Source organism: Nymphalis io, chromosome 6 (genome assembly GCF_905147045.1).
Source record: "Nymphalis io chromosome 6, ilAglIoxx1.1, whole genome shotgun sequence".
Lineage (NCBI taxonomy): Eukaryota > Metazoa > Arthropoda > Insecta > Lepidoptera > Nymphalidae > Nymphalis > Nymphalis io.
The window spans coordinates 7,134,554-7,154,923 of NC_065893.1; positions in this window are offsets into that span (position 1 = coordinate 7,134,554).

The window sequence follows — 20,370 nt, forward strand, 5'->3', positions numbered from 1 at the left end:
GTCGCAGCGAACGTCAATCCCCAGCATGGCGATTTTGCTTTGTATCACACACAAATTAAATATTTCTAAAGTTAATTCTAAGCATCTTAAAGAATATTAAGTACCTTGTGAACAGTTGAAGCTTAATTCAAACCATCTAAGTTTGTTTAGAAATTGCTATATCGTATATAGGTTGATTAACTCTTGCATTAGCAATTAGGATTAGCTTTATAACATGTTTGTTTCATTGTTTGTTTGTTGTTGCACATGATAAAATAATTATTTTACCCGTACGAAGTCGAAGTTGACAGCTAGCAAAGCATATTTATACGATATATGTAGCAAAAAAGGAAAGCCAATTAATTGATGGGGGAAATAAAATAAGGCAATATGTTATGTGCAAAGCGAGAAAAGTATATTTTCAATAGCCTTGGATTTATACAAACTTCTTTAAATATTGAATTTTGCCTTATAAGCATCTTTAGATACGAGTTGATTATGTTCTATGATTTTTGGTCTTATTTAAATTAACCTTTTTCGAGAAAAAACATGTCAATTTAGCCTGACAACACCAAGCGATATTCCATATCAGGCCAATGCCCTCAATTTCTGGCCTCACATGATAGGTTTCATTTAGTTGCCCGATCAGACAAGCCTCACTCATTGACGATTGCTTGCAATCTCTTCAAAAACGTTAAAATCGGGTGAACCGAACGTATGCGCATACATACCAACCAATTCGGCTATTTTACTGTACGGCTCGACTGGATGCAGTACCCTTGTATTGTAAACATTTGGTTTTTAAGCGTGAGGATGTGTGCGTCATCCAGTTTGGCAACATTTTGTACGAAATTGAGAAATATCAGGTGCCTTAATCTGGTATCAGGAAATCGAACAGGGCTATTTATCGTACTTGTAATATGCGTACAGCTTAATGTGATGATCTTTTTATTCATTCTAGTGTCAGATTAAGTTTTGGATTAACATGTGCTACTTGTGGAAGAGTTTTATGTGTATCCGTCTGGGTTTGTACCACTCATCAGATATCTTACCTCGAGAAATTTTCAGTAGCAGGTACAGTACCTGACGATTTCCCGACGGAAAAATACAATAACATATTTAGTGACTTCGACTCGGAGTTATTATTACAGACCTCGGAGTCTTATAAACTATCTTCTAGATCTTATAAGCTAGATACTAGACCAACGACGATAATTATATAATTATACATATATTACTTAGTAAGAAGATGACATAATCCAACAAACGCTATTTAAAATGAATAAAACGCTTGTCATGATTTTGTTTTATGTTAAAGTTTCATGTGGTTAGATACGGAACATTATATGCTTAAAATATGTTTTTATTCAAATTTTTATAAATAAATATATACAAATATAAATAATAAATATAAATTATATTTTATTTTTAGGTTCATAAATTTGTAGTAGCCTAACAATTAATAGTGTTTAGGCTGTTGTAGTTTATATATGTATCACGTAACTGTGCCACAAGTGATTAGCTGCACGCAAACTTACCGCAAGGCGTTGTTTGAAACGGGCGGAACAAGTTATATCGTAGCATAAATGCCGACCCATGTCATGAGAGCCTTCATCTGACACATACAGGCGTCTTTTGTAACAGAACAAGCGTGATTACCAACATCAAGGCATAATAATTTCAAAAGATTTTTCTTTTAAAGTATTATACAAATAAAGTTAAAGATTGAATCAGATAAAAGTTACTTTTCTGTAAATAGATATATCTGTATGGTTTCAGGTTCAATCTTAACATATTATTTATACTATTGCAATTCAATAAAATAAAATTTTATTATAATAACATTTATTATATTAATTAAGAACTTTTTAGATTAAGCTGCATATTTTTTTTTCAATATTTCTTTAAACAAAAAATAAAGCGAGACATCTCCACGTGGCAAATATATAATATATAAAATATAAATATAGCAATCTGTTATAAAATCGAAATATTTTTTATGTATAATTTATAACAAAAAACACCTTTCTGCTGGGTTGCCTATCAATATTTGGCTACAAGTTTTTTTTTTTCGAATAATTTTAATATAATAAATTGTTAAAGATAATCGCCACTTTATTTGGCTGCATCCTCTCGTAGTCAGGTGTAAGCAGGTAAAAATTTGTAAAATATGTACGTTAATGACGTGTTTCAATATATCATAGATCAATTGAGAATTTAATGCACAATTTTTATTCCACAATCTTCTCGTCTCGTCAGTGCCGCAGTGACTGATTTAAGAAACATATGTGTGTTTGAAGTTTAGAAGTAGTTTTTCATAAAAATAAACTGTAATTGTTGCCAAAAGTAATTATCGTTATAAAATTAAAACAAAATGGGCATTACGACAAAATCAAATAAAAAAGCCTTTGCACTCCCTCTCGCTTAAAGTGCATTTCAGCAACATTAGAGGGTTGCACTCTAATATCGTGCCAGTCCACTACCATCTAGAGACTGAGAAACCCCACCTCTTGTTTCTTACGGAGACGCAGATTGGTTGTCCATCCGACGTATCGTATCTTTCCTACCCAGGGTATACCCTGGAGAACAATTTTAAATCACAAGCAGGCGTATGCGTTTACGTCCGGAATGACATCTGCTTTCGGCGTCTCCGACCATTTGAAGACACCACATTTTCGGTACTTTAGGCTTTGGTGGACACGGGTATGGAAAAATTCCTGTATGCCTGTGTCTACCGATCGCACAGCGGGAATCAGGAAACAACAAGGCTCACAGAATAACTCAGTGAGGCGGCTTATGCGGCTCAACGGTTGTACCCCACAGCCCAATTGGCGTTTCTGGGGGATTTTAATGCCCACCATAAGGAGTGGCTATTTCCATACCAGGACACTGACCATGCTGGGTTAGAGACGTGAAGGCTAGCCTTAGCATTAGATCTTACCCAGCTAGCCCATGGTGCTACACGGGTACCTGTCGTTGACTCAAACGCTGGCCTATTAATTGTAACAATAAAAAACTTTAATGACAGCCGTACATTATTTGTAGACTAGCTTTTTTCCGCGGCTTCAATCGCGCTTAAGTAAGTATAAGGACATGATAAATGAGTGTTTGAAAGTGCGCGATTTTAAAGCAATAAGCATGAAATGTCATTCTGGTTAAAAAAATTAAGGTTAAGGCGTTTTTTTTTATTTTGAGATTGATGATGATTCTTTTAATAATCACTAGTAACCTTACTGTGGATCCCTTTAGTTTTACTTCATATATTTTATAGCCACTTAAATGGCATTAAGAAAATTTTCAATAAAACATCATATATAAATAATTATATTTTCATTATATTTATTTGAATAATCAGATAATTATTTACAAATTTACATTTAATTCGTGTTTGGTACAATGCTGCAGGACAATCTTAATATATAAGACATATCATAGTCACTTACTTGAGAACAGAGGTTACATAATATATGTAACACATAGGATGAGTTCATAATTTTAATTTTAATGGGTAGGTATTTTAAAGTTAATTTAAAATATTGAGGCCTTACGAAATTTACACAGTTAAGAATTTAATTGCAAATAGTAAGAATAAATAAATAAATAAAATAAAACAAACATGAAAATAAAATACAAAATAGGTTGTTTTTTTTTAAATAATAAATAAATAAGTCTTTATTCAGACACATTTTTGCTACATTTTACATTACTGAAATTATCACTCCGGTGAATTGACATTGACAACTTAGTCTGTTAGCCATATTTGGCAAAGGCCTCCTCCATTCCTTTCCATTCTATTTTATTTAGTGCGGTCCTGGTCCATGTATTCCCTGCTGTTGCTTTAATTTCATCTTCCCACCTTCGAAACGGTCTTCCGCGTTTCTTTTTAGCGTTTCTGGGATACCAGAAAACCAAAGTTTTGTTCCATTTCTCAGTACCTCTTATTATATGACCTGCCCATTTTCACTTGAATTTCCGAATTCTAGTTATTACGTCGTCTACTTTCGTGCGCTTTCCAATGGTTCTATTTTGTATTCTGTCGCTTTTCCTGATATTCAGTATGCTCCTCTCCATCGCTGTTTGGCATGTCTTAATTTTTTCATTTAGCGCTTTGGTGAGTGCCCAAGTTTGACAGCCATAAGTGAGTGCTGGCAGCACACAGGTATTATATGGCTTCTTCTTAACAAACATCTTAGTTTCTTTATTTTTCATAACTACTTTTAGTCTCCAATAACTTTTCCATGCGTTACATAGGTAACACAAGAATAGTCTTGTGTCTATTTCTATTAGTTGGTGAGATGAGTTGGCCTAAGTAAGTGTACTCTTTTACATATTCGATGGGTTCACCATTTAATAAAATAGGGTCTTCGGTCACGTTTGTCAATACTTGGGTTTTAAAGGTATTTACTGGTGGTAGAGCTTTGTGCAAGCTCGTCTGGGTAGGTACCACCCACTCATCAGATATTCTACCGCAAAACAGCAGTACTTCGTATTGTTGTGTTCCGGTTTGAAGGGTGAGTGAGCCAGTGTAATTACAGGCACAAGGGACATAACATCTTAGTTCCCAAGGTTGGTGGCGCATTGGTGATGTAAGCGATGGTTAACATTTCTTACAATGCCAATGTCTAAGGGCGTTTGGTGACCACTTAGCATCAGCCCATATGCTCGTCCGCCTTCCTATTCTATAAAAAAAAGACCAACTTTGCGGCTTTCTATATCCTTTTATTCATTTTATCCTATTATTCTCTATTCTTTTCAAAGACATGCCTTACAACGTGTATGTGGTCTAGTGTTGAGAACCCCGAACTAATTTCGGCTTGTTCTCTAGGTTAGTTCTCGTCTAGAGTTCTAGTTATCCGGCGAAGAACAACCTTTGCAAATACTTTTTATATATTGGATATTAGGCTTAAATTATTATTTGGTATAAGGCTTAGGTTTGTAGTATGTCGTTATAAATAAAATTGAGTATAGGTACAACAACTTTTTTACAGTCGATTAGTAGTTCATTGCTGATGTGGTCGGGTCTAGGGGCTTTGTCTGTTTTCTGTGTTTCGATGGCTTTGATTACTTCATCTTCTAGGATAGGTGGCACACCGTCGTTACTGTTTAGATCGGTCTCGCCTAGGTTATTTTTCCTGGAATATAAGTCTTCGTAGAATTTAGTAGCTACTGACAATATAGTCTTCTAGTGTTTTCCATAGAATATTGATCTTTCATTTTTTGTATCCAGATCGTTTTATCCTTTAACAGCTTAACAGCTCTCTTGATGCCTCCAGTCTTGATGATATGTTCTCACGTCTAAGGCGTTCTCCGTATCTCTCTCTTAATTTGTGTTTTTATTTCTTTACTCACAATATAATCTATTTCATTTCTATACCGTCCGTCTGGTGACATCCATATCCAATCCTTGATGCCCCTTTTTTTGAATTTACTGTTTAGTATTTTCAAGTTATTTTCGAAAGAGAATTCCATTAACTTTTGCCCATTCCTTATCCTTTTGCCTTTACTATGAGGGCCCAGTACGATATCTTCTCCATTCTGTGGAGAACCAACTTGAGCGTTAATGTCCCCTATTACTATTATTATGACTATGCAGTTTTTGTGCGCATATTCTTTGATAGCACGATCTTTCCTAATCACTATATATCGTATGTGATAGATGGCGCTCCCTTTTTATTTTATATATAACTAGCAAAATTTATTGATCTATACATATAATAAAATTGTAAGATGCCGTTGTGTGTACATTAAAGACACTAGAAAAAAACTAATATGAGTTTTAGAATTTTTGTCTGTCTGTCTGTGCATCACGCAAAAAGTACTGCGCAGAATTGAATGCGGTTTTCACCGATGTATTGCTAGAGGTCTAACTAAATATAAACTCCATTTTACCGCATATATATATAACACATAGTAGTAATACAACGACTACCTTTTCTGTTCCTAAAAATATGCTAACTTAGCATAAGTTCATTAATTAACGTGAGCTCCGAGTAATATTCAATTTAAAACAATATAATAATTATAATATATAATAATTATATTATATTTTATATTATATATATACATATATAGATATATTATTGTTTTATATATAATAAATTGTTTCGTCGAAAATCCAAAAAAAAACTGTAGCCATACAATCGAATAGAATAAATAACCATTTTTATATTTTTTAATAGAATAAATACTAATCCGATTTTAAAAATTCTTTCACCTACAGAAAGTTAATTATCATTGAGTAACAAAAGTTATATTTTATTTTTAAAAAGATTAGAGATCCTTACAAAAATTTTTTTCATGTATAGGTCGTTACTTGGCGTGCGTGGCTCTAAAATAATGTATTGCATGTTTATAGTATTCAGTATTACTTACAAAAAATTCCGCGAGGCTTTTATAGTTAAATCACAATAACTGTTTTTTTATACATATAATAAAATGTAACTAATTGTTGTCTATACATGGAAGATTTATGAGTAAAACTATTATCGGGGGCTTTATTAACGCAATAGAACCCAAAACAATGATTGTTTTTATAATTTTGACATATTTCAACAGGCAGTTGTTTGAAAATACTCATCAACTCAAGTATTTGTTTTCGGTTTTTAAATTTAAATAACTTTAAAAGTTAAAGTTTATTTAGGCTTAGTATAATAGGTATTTCGTTACGTCGCGGCATATATTTTTTTCTCATTGTTTTGTTAAATTTATACTCAATTGGTTAGATGATAATAAATACTTCTTTTTTTAAATACACAAATTTACCTTTCAGTTTTAAAATGACACAATTTCCTATGAAGGTATCGCTTGCACAGTACCCTTCACGGATTTCTGCTTAGCCTAAAGATTGACTGGTAGAGAATGCCTTTAGGCATTAAGTCCGCCTTTGTTCCTACTACACAATGTAGTGGTCAAATTAGTTTTTAAATAAAAATAAATAAATAAAGCACAGGGAAAGACATTTATAAGTATATCGGAATAGATTTAAGGAAATGTTGTTTTTCTCATTGCCAATGGTTTGTTGCCCTATCTAGATCTAGGTGCGGCTGAAACCAATAAATACTAATATCCCACGAAAATAAAACTAAAAATGTTGTATACACTGAAATATTATTAGTCTGCTCTCAGTATTTTCTTTACGTTACACGCGAGTGAAGCTTGTATAAAATAATTATGTAAAAAAATCCAAACATCCAAGAGACTTAATAAATAAACAAGATACTAAAACAGTTTGCCTCTTATTTATACATATAATAAAAATGTAACTGATCGCTCTCTCGACATGGAAGATATATACTATTATCGGGGCCTATATCATCGCAGTAGAACCCAAAACAATGAAATGGCTTAACTGATTTGCGTGCGGTTTTCACTAGTGTATTGTGGCAAAATTAAAATTTAGTGTTTGTTTTACTTCAATTTCAATATTTTTTTTATGTTTTATATATTTCTAACATATTTGATTTACTGTGACAATATTCAAAATAAATTTCGTTAGAATAAAATCATTTGATCAAATGATATAAAATCATTTTTCTGAATTATTTTATGCAATAGTCAAACTTAATTCCATTTCAATTCTGTGAACAGTTAAAATAATGTTTAATTATATTGATTGTTATATTGCGGTTTTGTGTAATTGTGAAAAAATAAACTTAGTGAGTTGATTTTTTTTATTTATAAATCGCTATTTTACATTTAAATTTGAATAAATTAAAAAAAATTAAAAACTTTAATGAATTTTACAAATTTAAATCGTTTCTTAAACTTTGATTAGAGAGAGTTGAATAAAGGAGGTGGAGGTGCTTTTCGTTATGACCAAAATATAATAATATAGTAAATAAAAATCTACATTTTAAAAAAAAATATGGCAAAGAATTTCGTTCTGGGGGACCTCCGTCCCCAAACGCACTTTTTTTTTACATCTCATCCTTTGCAATTACTTTGTATTGTTTTTTTATTTAAAATGGCCTGGATGTGAACGTGTCCTTCCCAAGGTATGCAATAGTCTAAAAAGTGATTGGTTGTTTAATATCGTTTAGCACACAAGCGCTATGCAACGATTCTTTAAAATTTCACAACTGAATATTTTTAAGCGTTTTCTGGGATTATGTTGTAAAAGCGTATACGTATTACATACGTACGTATCCCATAAACGACTTACAAACACTGTTTCATCGAGTAATAGTAGTAGTAATTAAGTTTATTCTTGTTCCCGGTGTTAACAGTATGTATGTTTTTGCGTACATAAATAATATTATCAAGTATATATTGATAAGCGACAGACATTATTTTAATTGTTTTAAATTTTAATTTTAATGAAACATTTGGGCGAATATTATAATTTTCACGAATAGCCCTCTTCTGCAATACAAAGATCGCATCAATATCGGCTGCATTACACCAGAGTAGAATGTCATAAAACATTATACTGTGGAAATAACTTAAGTTCTCTAGGCGAGCCATATGTACATTAGTCACCATTTTTTTAACGCACTGCAGAACTGTGTCTCTTCGCCATTTTATTAATGTATCTATAATGATAATGATATACCATTCTGTTTCTTCTACAGCTTCTAAAGCTTCCTCATTTAAAAGTACATTAGTTTTTACAAATTTTACGATGGATATAGTGAATTTAATACATTTTGTCTTTTTAGTGTTCAACAGTAAATTATTAACACTAAACCAATATTTTTTTAATACGTTCATTTTCAAATTTGTTTAGTGCTTATTGTTAAACTCAACGCGACCAACGCGTATATAATTTAGAATAACCTAATATTTATTTAAGTTAATTTGATTATAAATTTTGTTTCAATGTTATTTAATTTCGTGATATGATTTTTACAACTACCAACATTATAATGATTTAACTTTTGTATAAATAGCGATGTATTTACAATGAACGATCATAATTATTGTTGAACTCGAGCAGGGTGGTTACTCTGCCTGTTTAATAAATATTGTTTATAACAACACAACACTTCTTTCGCTATCCTGGCTCACCTTCTGTTTCGTTATATAATTCAAATATTGAGTTACATATAAAATATTTAAGTCAAGCGTCAAGTATAACAAGTTTCAGCTTTACCTCAAATTCGAAACAGTATTAAAGTTCGTCTCCGTGAATCTACATAACGTTTAGTGTAACATGAAGTATTGGAAAACTATTTAAGGCGAGTATGTAACAGCTTAAGCCGTTATTTTCAATTTAACTTTGATGCCGTTAAATCATAAATTAGGATTTTTTTATTTAAGATTATTGTATTACTGTAACAAACGGTAATTGTCCAACTTATAGGAATTATTTTACATTGATAAGATACTATTATTGTTATAAGTATTACATTTTCCGTGAATTTCATTTCATAATCAAAATATATATGTTGGATTTTTTGCTACATTAGTACCACCGTGGTAGAATAAGCTTCAAACCTTTTCCTCAAAAGGAGAGGAGACCTTAGCCCAGCAGTAGGATATTTTAAAGTATGTAACGTTACTTTTCTTTTATTATTTTATGTCTTATACAATTTTACCGCGTGTCAAATATGTAGCAGTACGCATAGCAACAAGAATACACACACCACGCATGCCTCATTATTTGACGTCATCGTTTGAAACAATGAATAGCTCTGAAAAGAACTGTTTATTTGAAGCAAAAAGCAGCACGCAATGTCGTAATATGACGTAATGTCAAGCTCTTAAAAGAGCTGTTTTTATAGTTATAATCTTCACATAATAATCTTCGCTTCAATTGGTTTCACTTCTTCAATGAAAACGACTCAACTTGCTGACTTCTTGAAACACGTCGTCACTCCACGCGCCGCTCGAACTGACTGAACGCGACGCCGCGGTAAAACGAGTATTTGTAGAATCGGCCGCGCATCGATAGAGGGGAATCAAGCACGGGACGAAGACGCAAAACAGGTTTTTACGCGCCAATCAAAATCCCTACTTTTAATGTAGACGCGCGCATTTGTTATCATTTTTACAACTTATATTTTTCTTGTATTGTGATTGGTTAATTTTTACTCCACTTTTTGTATATATACTCGTACCGTTTTTCAATAAACCATTCCACAAATTCCACGATATTCTACTGTTCTACAAGAAGAAGTTTTATTTTGCTACTACAACGTCCACCTCCTAAAAATAGTTTCAAATAAAATTCAAACAACAAAAATACTGTATGTAAGCATAGTATCAAAAAATTACAATAGAGAACAACGCATGTTGCACTCGAGGTCAAATAGTAATAAATAATGATGATTGAGGTGAGAGAATGAAAGATAGGGTACGTAGGTGACTTAAGAAAATTACGCCCTAGTGCCGACCGGCCTTTTTTTCATGCAGTGGATACCTTCAGAGAGGTACCCGGCTATATGAGGGTGAACCAGGTTATGTGGGATTCTTACCCACTAAAACCACTGCGATATCCGACCTCGGCACGGATCAGAGAGGCTGCGGGATCGTGTTGATATAAAGAATCCGCATCCTCTCACGCGCTGTGCTCGTGGTTCGGCGAAGCTCTCCTTGGGGGGCGAAGTTAATCGCCACCCGCACTCCTCGCCAGTGCGTACGGCAGTGCGAGGCCATCCCGGCTGCCGTCCTCCTCAGGGCCGTCTGAAATAGGACACGCGAGGCCTACACCTCACGCATTCACGTAGGGTTACGCACTATCTTTTAAGCCCCTGGCGTCGGAGCTGTGGGAGGGCTGAGATGACGCCGATGTCGCCTCCGTCGAGCAGGATCGGCCCTTACGGCCTTCCACGCCTATTCCCTGTATCGCCGTCACGATTGCTCGCAGGGAAAGGTCTTGTCCCACTTCGAGGACCAGGAAGGACGCCTCCAACGTATGCTGAGAGGTGGCCCAGTCCCTACCACAGTGGTGGCACATCGCCGTCGATTCGCTTCCGATCTTTCCAATCTCTAATCTAAGTATTCTCCAAAACAACCGTGACCGGTCATTACCTGTGTAAGTCAGAAAGTGACTCGTCGCTTTCGTCTCATCCAGGCTTCCAAGGCTTACAGGATCGCTCCAACGACGCGTTTGCGCGCGTACCGTTCTTCGCAGAGATGGTCACGCCATGTCACAAAAGCGCTTCAGTGTTCCCGCCGCTCCAACGCCTCGAGCGCACAGCGCCGACCGGCCTAGTACAAGCCGGCATCTTCCAAGCCTCGAACCCTGCTCTTGAAACGAAGCAAGTCTGTTTAAAATTTATAAGTCCTGTTCCGTAATATCAAATATTATTATTGAATATTTAATATATATATATATATATATATGATGGTAAGTGGTCTTGGTGACACCACGTGGCTAACGCAGCCGTTGATCCACGCGCGATATGCCGCCTGTTTTGATGATACAGCATCGGCACATTCACGAGTGAACCAACGGTTACGCGTACCCCTACTGATGAGATCTGAGCTAGGAATGTAGTATTCCATTCCCAACATGATCTCATCAGCAATAGCAGCGGTCTAAGCTTTCAGGTCATTCTCACTGAAGCAACATTCCTTCTAAGGGACTGACACATAGTAATCACGCATACCGTCCCAATCTGCCGACTTATAGTGCCAAACGCAACGTTTGCATACCTCTGGTTGCGGCAGCTTGGCCTGTAGCACTTTAGCAGATATAAGGCTGTGATCCGAAGAACCAAGTGGAGCTTGAACCACAACCTGATATTCCACCGGGTGAGAAGTCAGCAGAAGGTCCAGTAGAGAAGGCGTTTGCCCATCAATATCTGGGATCCTGATGGGCTGATCCAAAATCATGAGCAGTCCTTCCAGCATGGTCAGTTTTGAAGGAGTTCAACCATGATTCATGGTGAGAATTAAAATCCCCCAAAAACACCAATTTCGCGTTAGGAAACTGCTCTTGCGCAGCATCTGTCACCCGACTAAGATGGTCAAATAATCAACTTGTCTCCAAGTCACCATTGTGGGATCTTTAGAGGCACACGTAGACTCGACTCTGACGAACCAGGTCCTCACGTACCGCCAACAGGGAGAAGGAGGGGTCCTCCTAACAACAGTCGGTGAAAACAAACATCCGTCCTGACTAACAAGCATACTCCGGCTTTCGCTTTGAAGGATTCTTCAAGCAGTAGCCTTGATAGTTAAGGTAGCTATCGACAGGATGGAGTATTTGTGTCTGCGTGAGAAACAACATTGCTGGCCGTGCTGTCTCGAGATGGTGGTGGACATCGTTGAGTTTAGCGTGGAGTCCATGGATGATAGAGAACTTGACCTCAAACAACGTAGGTATGATGGGCATGTGCACCGCTAAACGACCGTTATTTCTTAGTCGCGCTATCATTTCGAAAAAGAAGAAAAAGAGACGTGAAGCGAGCGACGTATTGCCACTATAGGGATGGGCAAAGTATCGAGGCGTGTTTCCCCAAGTAGTTGCCAAAAGAGAGAGTACACTGACCTGCCAGACGGAAGGGCCCCCGAACCCCTCCGGAAGTGGCCGCTGGGACTTCATCTTCCAGTCACCAACCGGCGCGGCGGTCCACACCGTGATTATGCGTGGCATGGTGGGGCAGCCTCTCGAGCTGGTTAGGCACGCTCGGGCCCCTGTACTCTACCACGGGTGGCTACAAAATTGCAATAGCATATGTCTATCTTTTAATGTTGACTCACTATAACCTTTTAGGAGGTGGACGTTGTAGCAGTAAAATAAAACTTCTTCTTGTATTGTAGAAGAGTAGAAACGGTGGAATATCGTGGAATTATTATGTATGTGGATTTATTAAAAAACGGTATGAGTATATACACAAAAAGTGGAGTAAAAATTAACCAATACGAATACGAGAAAAATATAAGTTGAAAAATGTAAAAATAATAACAAATGCGCGCTACATTAAAAGTAGGGATTATGATTGGCGCGTAAAAACCTGTTTTACGTCTTACTCCCGCGCTTAATTCCCCACTATCGACGATGCGCGGCTGATTCTACAAATACTCGTTTTACCGCGGCGTCGCGTTCAGTCAGTTCGAGCGGCGCGTGGAGAGAAGATGTGTTTCAAGAAGTCAGCAAGTTGAGTTATTTTCGTTGAAGAAGTAAAACCAATTGAAGCGAAGATTATTTTATGAATAAATGTAAAAACAGCTCTTTTAAGATCTTGACATTACGTCATACTACGACATTGCATGCTGCTTCTTGTTTCAAATAAACAGTTTTTTTCAGAGCTATTCATTGTTCAAACGATGACGTCATATAATGAGGCATGCGTGGCGTGTGTATTGTTGTAATTTACTCTTTCGAACTGTCGGCCTTGATCGCTTGTTAATGTAGTAGGACATCCGAATCTTGTTATCCAATGATTATATATTATTTCTGTTACTGTTTTGACTGAGATGTCGGCAGTAGGTATCGCCTCGGGCCATCTTGTGTGTCGGTCTTTCATTGTAATTAGATAGCGATAACCTTGAGCGGTTGAAGGAAGCGGTTCGACTATATCGATGGGTACATGATGAAAGCGTTCGATTGGTGGGAATTAATGAATCTTACTGAATGTGTGACGTTGTATTTTGCTTTTCTGGCAATTAATACAAGTCTTTGTCCATTGCACGATGTCTGTATTCATTGAAGGCCAAAAGTATTTCTAACATATCAGCTTGCGTGTTGTTCGTGTTCTGGGATGACTGATGTTATGTATGCTATTATATACATCGCGGCGATAGTCAATAGGTATATACCGACGTATATAAGGAGTTGATGTTTCGCAGTATAATTCGATGTCTGTGTTCGGTATATTAATCTTTTTGAATGATAAATTATTTTGTTGAAGTAATTGTTCAATATTGCTAACTCTGTCTTGTGCGTTAGCTATTTCTTCGTAATATAAATACGTCATACTACGTCATTGCATGCTGCCTCTTGTTTCGATTAAACAGTACTTTTCAGAACTATTCGTTATTTCAAACGATGACGTCATATAATGAGGCATGCGTGGCGTGTGTATTCTTGTTGCTATGCGTACTGCTACAACCTTTTGTATGGTAATCAAATTTGTTCTAAAATAATGCATTATTTGCGAGGTCTTTTTGATAAATATGGCATTAATTCTTAAAGATATCGAAATAAGATCAGACAGTTTTTAGTACTTTTTATAGTTTTGACTTATTTCAACAGGTAGTTGACAGGCTGTGTGAAAAAATTCACACTTAAAACGTTTGTTTTCGGTTTGTAAATAACTTTGTAACTTAAAGTTTATAGGTTAGGTTAGGTCACCGCATATATTTTTTTCTCATTATTTTGTTAAATTTATACTTAGTCAGTTACTTGATAATAAGTACTTATTTTTTAAATACAAAGATTTACCTTTCAGTTTAAAAGGATACAATTTTCTGTAAAGGTAACGTTTGCAGTCACAATAAATAAAATACAGGGACATAGACATAAGACATTCAAGTATGTCGGAATTGTTTTAGGGGAATGCTGTTTTTCTCATGGCCAGTTGTATGTTATACGCCGGTGAAACCGCGTGAACAGCTAGTGTATATATGTATGAAATAGTATGTAGTTTTTAATTATCTATATTTAATTTTATACTCTTTAATTATATAATATATATATAGGAATATATATGTATAGGAAAGTTTCCTATGAACAACTTACAATTGTCGGAATATATAACTGATACGCACGTATTGACTGTTATTCAATAACGAGGAAATGCAATCAATAGCCTCATACGTATTGAAGTAATTTGATTGCTATATGTAAAACGGCCAGGGATTAACGACAATCCGATAAATTGAAACTAAGCTATCTAAAATACGAACCGTGACTAAATATTTTGTGCAATAAATTATTTAGATTTACGAAGAATAAAAAGTTGATAACAAATTACTGTACTGCATTTTTTAATATCTTATTTCGATTAATCGATGGCACTCCACAACAGCATAAGCCTATTATTATCTTCCATCTAAACAATCATGCATCGGAAAACCTTTACAACAGCTGAGTGGCATTCCAATTTGTGCGTCCATTTTTTTAATATTTTTAGTTTATATTTAATTAACATTTTTCTTCTCATTATTATTTATTTTCATCATTTTTTCTTGAATAAAATCTTAATATAACAATATGTTCTCTATATCTATCCAACCAAACCAACCTCAAAAGGTATGGTCCGGACGACGTCCAATTGACCAGGATCTACTACATAAACCATCTGGACCGGCCTTAAGCGTCCCTTCATCCAACAGGTGTGGATCGGGGGAAACAAGCCATCTTCACATCATACTTACGATCAGGTAGCATTTGCTCGTCCGCCTAACTTTTCTATAAAAAAATATATCTGTACTGGCCGTCGTCGCGTTTGGACTCTACTACCACTTACCATCAGGTGGAGTAGAGTCATTTGCCCTCCCGGCAAATATAAAATATATATATATATATATATATATATATATATATATCTGAAGGTATCATTTGTCACACAAAGCATAAGGAAATACATTTAAGTATGTCGGAATAGATTTAACAACACATAAATGAAAATGCAAGGAAAAACTAAATTTTACCAGTTTACAAAGTACTTTTCCTTACGTTTATTGTATACATAAAACACAAAAAAATGAAAAATAATAAAATATAAAAATAATCTAAAAAAAGAAAAAGTTGTTGATACAGACACTATGAAATCGTTAAATTGACCCCCACAATAATAGTTTCTCAAAATAATAATACTACTTAGAAAAATCACTCCATTACTGTGCCCGCGATCCTGGCAGCTTACCAACAAAATGTTGTGGTGCATTGCGTAACAAAACGATTTGTGATACTGTATTTTGAAATTCATAGAAACGATAAAGTAATTCTGAATGTGATTATACAAATCCAGTTTATAGTTTTATCAATGATAATAGATTGTTTCTTAATTTAATATTTAATTACAATAAATATTGACGTATGCAAATAATTAAGGATTTAATTATTACGTAGCTTCTGCGGTTACAATACTGAGTTTTGGGGGGGGGGAAGATGTTTGGTAGCTTATGTAGTCAGAATATAAGCTCTCTATTTCCCTTTTAAATTTCAGCCAAATCCGTTAGTAGTTTTGCATGAGATAATAAGAAATATCCATCGATACATAATCTCAAGCCTTCGCTATTATAATATATTTGTGCAGGAATCAATAAAAAATAGATGAAGCATTAAAAATACTGACTGACCCAATACCTTTTTTTTGTTAGCAGGTAAATGTTTACATTCTATTTTCATTAAGTTGCAATTCTGTTTTACTGGTAAAAAATATAAGCTCTTTTGGTCACACTAGGAGATATCAAACCGAGCTTTTAAATTATTTAAAACTAATTGACATAATAATAACTAATTTAGTACTTTATATAATTTTGGTTTTAAGTGCTTTTGCATCATACAAAGATATGAATTCATACTAAAATCTTTTGTTAACCGTTTCCGCATTTTCTCCCGTATCGTTATTCAACTTTATGAAAAAACATCATATTATTGAACTTTACTAGTTATTGCATATATATACTGAAACTTGTTGCTATGTTACTGGTCGCGAGATCGGTACATTCACGCGTTTATTTCCAGTATTTTTTGCTACTGATGAAAAAGTTTATATCACACGGCATTGAGATGACTTTGCCTATGATGGCGGCCAGGGAATGGTGATAGTGCCTACAAGCAGCATGCTCCATTAGGATGTGACCCGCCGTATTCGATGGTGTGTCACATACTTAGTAGGAGGGTGTCACCATCCGCCTCACCATTCGATGCCGACGCCATCTTGTTCGATAGAAGTTAACCAGACTGAAGTTAGGCTCTCGAAAACGTTCGCGCGTGTAAAGTAGTATAAAACAACACACTCACCCACACTAACATAGTATATCAGTTTTTAGTAGCTTGTTTAAAAAATACGAGTATGTCTCCTAAGCTATTTTGTTATAATAAATATTTTTACAATTACAATATGATAAGCTTAGACATTTGTGTACGTTCAGTGAATATAAAACGTTACAACAAATACTTATTACCAAAACTCGGCTTAGCCTAATGTTACTTTCATGTTTATTGTCTCGCTCTGATTTACAGTAACAACGTTCACAAATCGTTAAGCCGACTAGAAACTGAGGCAACAGAACAACATCCGGACATACAACATTATCATATAGACTAATGTATATTTTGGTTATGTATTTAATTTTATTTAATTGTTGTATTTAAATTTAATAATTTTGTGATCTAATTTTACATGCATGTTACATAATCCCCATTTAGAAATCCCCAGCACCCAATTAACAGTACCCAGTATCCAGTAGAATTAAATTTAATTAAAAAATATATATATATATATATCGCCACCACCACCACCAAGATATTATGTCCCTTGTGCCTGTTATTACACTCACTTTCAAACCGGAATACAAAAACACTTCTGTTTTGCGGTAGAATATCTGATGAGTGGTCACCAAGACCACTTACCACCAGGCCCATATGCTCGTCCGACTACCTATTCTATATTTTAAAAATATTCAAAAGTGTCCATTTGTGATATAGACAAGAATGTCCCCATTGTCATGCGCTTAAATTCAAACATGAGTCAGCCGGGATGTGTTGCGCATCAGGAAAAGTGCAACTACCAAAAATTGAGACACCACCAGAACCATTGAACGGCTTGCTCATCGGCATGGATCCAGATTCAAACCTGTTCCTGAAATCCATTCACATATGAAAAAATATCGCAAAGGTCTCTCCTAACACGGGACTTATATTGTGTCTTCACTGCAATTTTATGATAGAAAGTCGAGAAACTGAAACTGCAGCAACTGTATATAATGCAACCTTGAAAAATAATTTAATAAATCATATAAATTAATACAAGTACTTACATAATATTATATATTACATATGAGCCAATGTAATTACAGGCACAAGGGACATAAAATCTTAGTTCCCAAGGTTGGTGGCGCATTGGCTATGTAAACGATGGCTGACATTACTTACAATGCCAATGTCTAAGGGCCGTTGGTGACGTCCTATTCTATAAAAAAATATTACATACATTCAATATACATATGATTGGAGTGTTTACTATTTATATGTATTACAAAGAAATTATAGTGTAATCGTACGCTCAGGGCCAAAAAACTTTCGAAAGAAAAAACAAGCAAAATCAACTTCAGAACGCAAAAAAGATACCAAAAACAAACGTTTTTGGTATCTAAACGTTACTCAATGTTTACGAAAATTCGTGCAGAATCAAAACGAAAAAGTACAGCAATATGAAATATTGAATCTTGCCAGGTATAATGTTTATGTGCGCATATCGCCATATATTGGCAACATACTGCGTGATAATTGTCAAATATTGAATATAGTGCGCCATATATAATAATTTATAAATCGCTATGTTATATTTAATTTTGAATAAATTACTATTTTCCTAAAATGTTAAATGAAATTATGATAAATGAAATCCTTACTTTACCTTTTTTTATTGAAAAAATAATAAAAAGTAACATAAAATAAAGGAATTAGAGAGAGAGTTGAATAAAGGAGGACTACGATTATTGATGTGACAAAAATTACAGTAATGTAATCAGTAAAAATCTACATTTTTCAACTCAAAACGTGTTATAACACGTTTTGAAAAAATATCGCAATGAACTTCGTTCCTGACGGGTCTCCCGACCGCACAATATTTTTTTTTTATTATTTAAAATTTTAAGCCACCGTTATATGAAAATTAAGTGGCTGCGGTGCCCTTTCAAAATTTGAACGTGTTTAATTTAAATTAATATCTTTGGAGTTACGGCAAAATCAAAATTCTCCCGCAAGAAAAAATATTATGGTGGTGGCCAACGATGCGATTTCATCCGTACAGTGACGGAGAAATAAAACATTTCACTGCCTCTCTCTTTCCCATGGGTGTCGTAAGAGGCGACTAAGGGATATCTGAGCAACCATCTGCTCATCTGGCGGTAGGATGTTAAACATCCACCTGACTTGTTACCACCGTACGCATGGTGAAAAACTCGTGAAGTGGCTGCGTTTCGAGGTCAGCCAGTGCCCGAGCGAGTAATGCCGCGATAAGTGTTGGTTCAGTGGAGACCTCTGTTAAAGAAATGCCGGGGGAAATTGTATTGACCTGCCGGACAGGGAGACCCGAAGAAACTACTGTTCCACTGGCCACCCGTGATAGAGTACAGGGACCCGAGCGTGCCTAACCAGCTTGCGAGGCTACCTTACCATGCCACGTATAATCTCGGTGTGGACCGTCACGTCGATTGGTAACTGGAAGGTGGGGTCCCGGCGGCCACTTCCGCGGGGGTTCAGAGGCCCTTCCGTCCGGCGGGTCAGTGTACTTTTCCTTTTGGCACCTACTTGGGGCAACACGCTTCCACACTTTGCCCATCCCTCTTCTATCACTTCTATCACCATCTACGTCTCTCGCTTCACGTCTCTTTTCCTTCTTTATCCAAATGGTAGCGCAACTAAGTAATAACGGTCGTTCAGCGGTGCACACCCCCACCATACCTACGCTGTTTGAGCTCGAGTTCTCTAACATCCGTGGACTCCACGCTAACCTCAACGCTGTCTACCAAAATTTCGAGACAGCACGACCAGCAATGTTGTTTCTCAAGGAGACACAAATACTCCGTTCTGTCGATACCAGCTACCTTAACTATCCCGGCTACAAGCTTGAAGAATCCTTAAAAGCGAAAACCGGAGTATGCTTATTCGTCAGGACGGATGTTTGTTGTCACCGACTGCGATGCTTGGAAGACCCTTCCTTCTCCATGTTGGTTGATGTCCGGCCACACATCCCGGCTGCCGTCTTCCACAGGGCCGTCTGAAATAGGACACGCGAGGCCCCCACCTCACGCATCCACGGCTCCAGGGTTACGCCCTATCTTTTAAGCTCGGGGCATCTGGCCTATGGGAGGGCCGAGTTGACGCCGTCGTCGTCTCCGCCGAACAGGATCGGCCCTTTTCCGTTCCCGCTCCGCCGTCTCCATCTGGATCATGACGGTCTCACAGAAGAAGGAGTTCGAAAACAACCAAACCAAGAAGTTCCAAAACAACCGTGACCGGTCATTACCTGCGTAAGTCGGAAGGTGACTCGTCGCTTTCGTCTCATCCAGGCTTCGAAGGCTGGCAGGATCGCTCCAAGGACGCGTTTGTGTGCGTACCATTTTTCACAGAGACGGTCGTGCCACGTCGCAAGAGCCCTCCGGTGTTCCTGCCGCTTCAACGCCTCAAGCGCACTTGAAGTGGACGCGCTTTCACTGTTCTGGCGGAGGATGCGGGTCTATCGGTAGACCCTCGCATCCATATGCGCTGGAATATCCAAGAGCGGAAAGCGCGCTAGGACAGTTGCTGCCTCGTAGGATATCGTG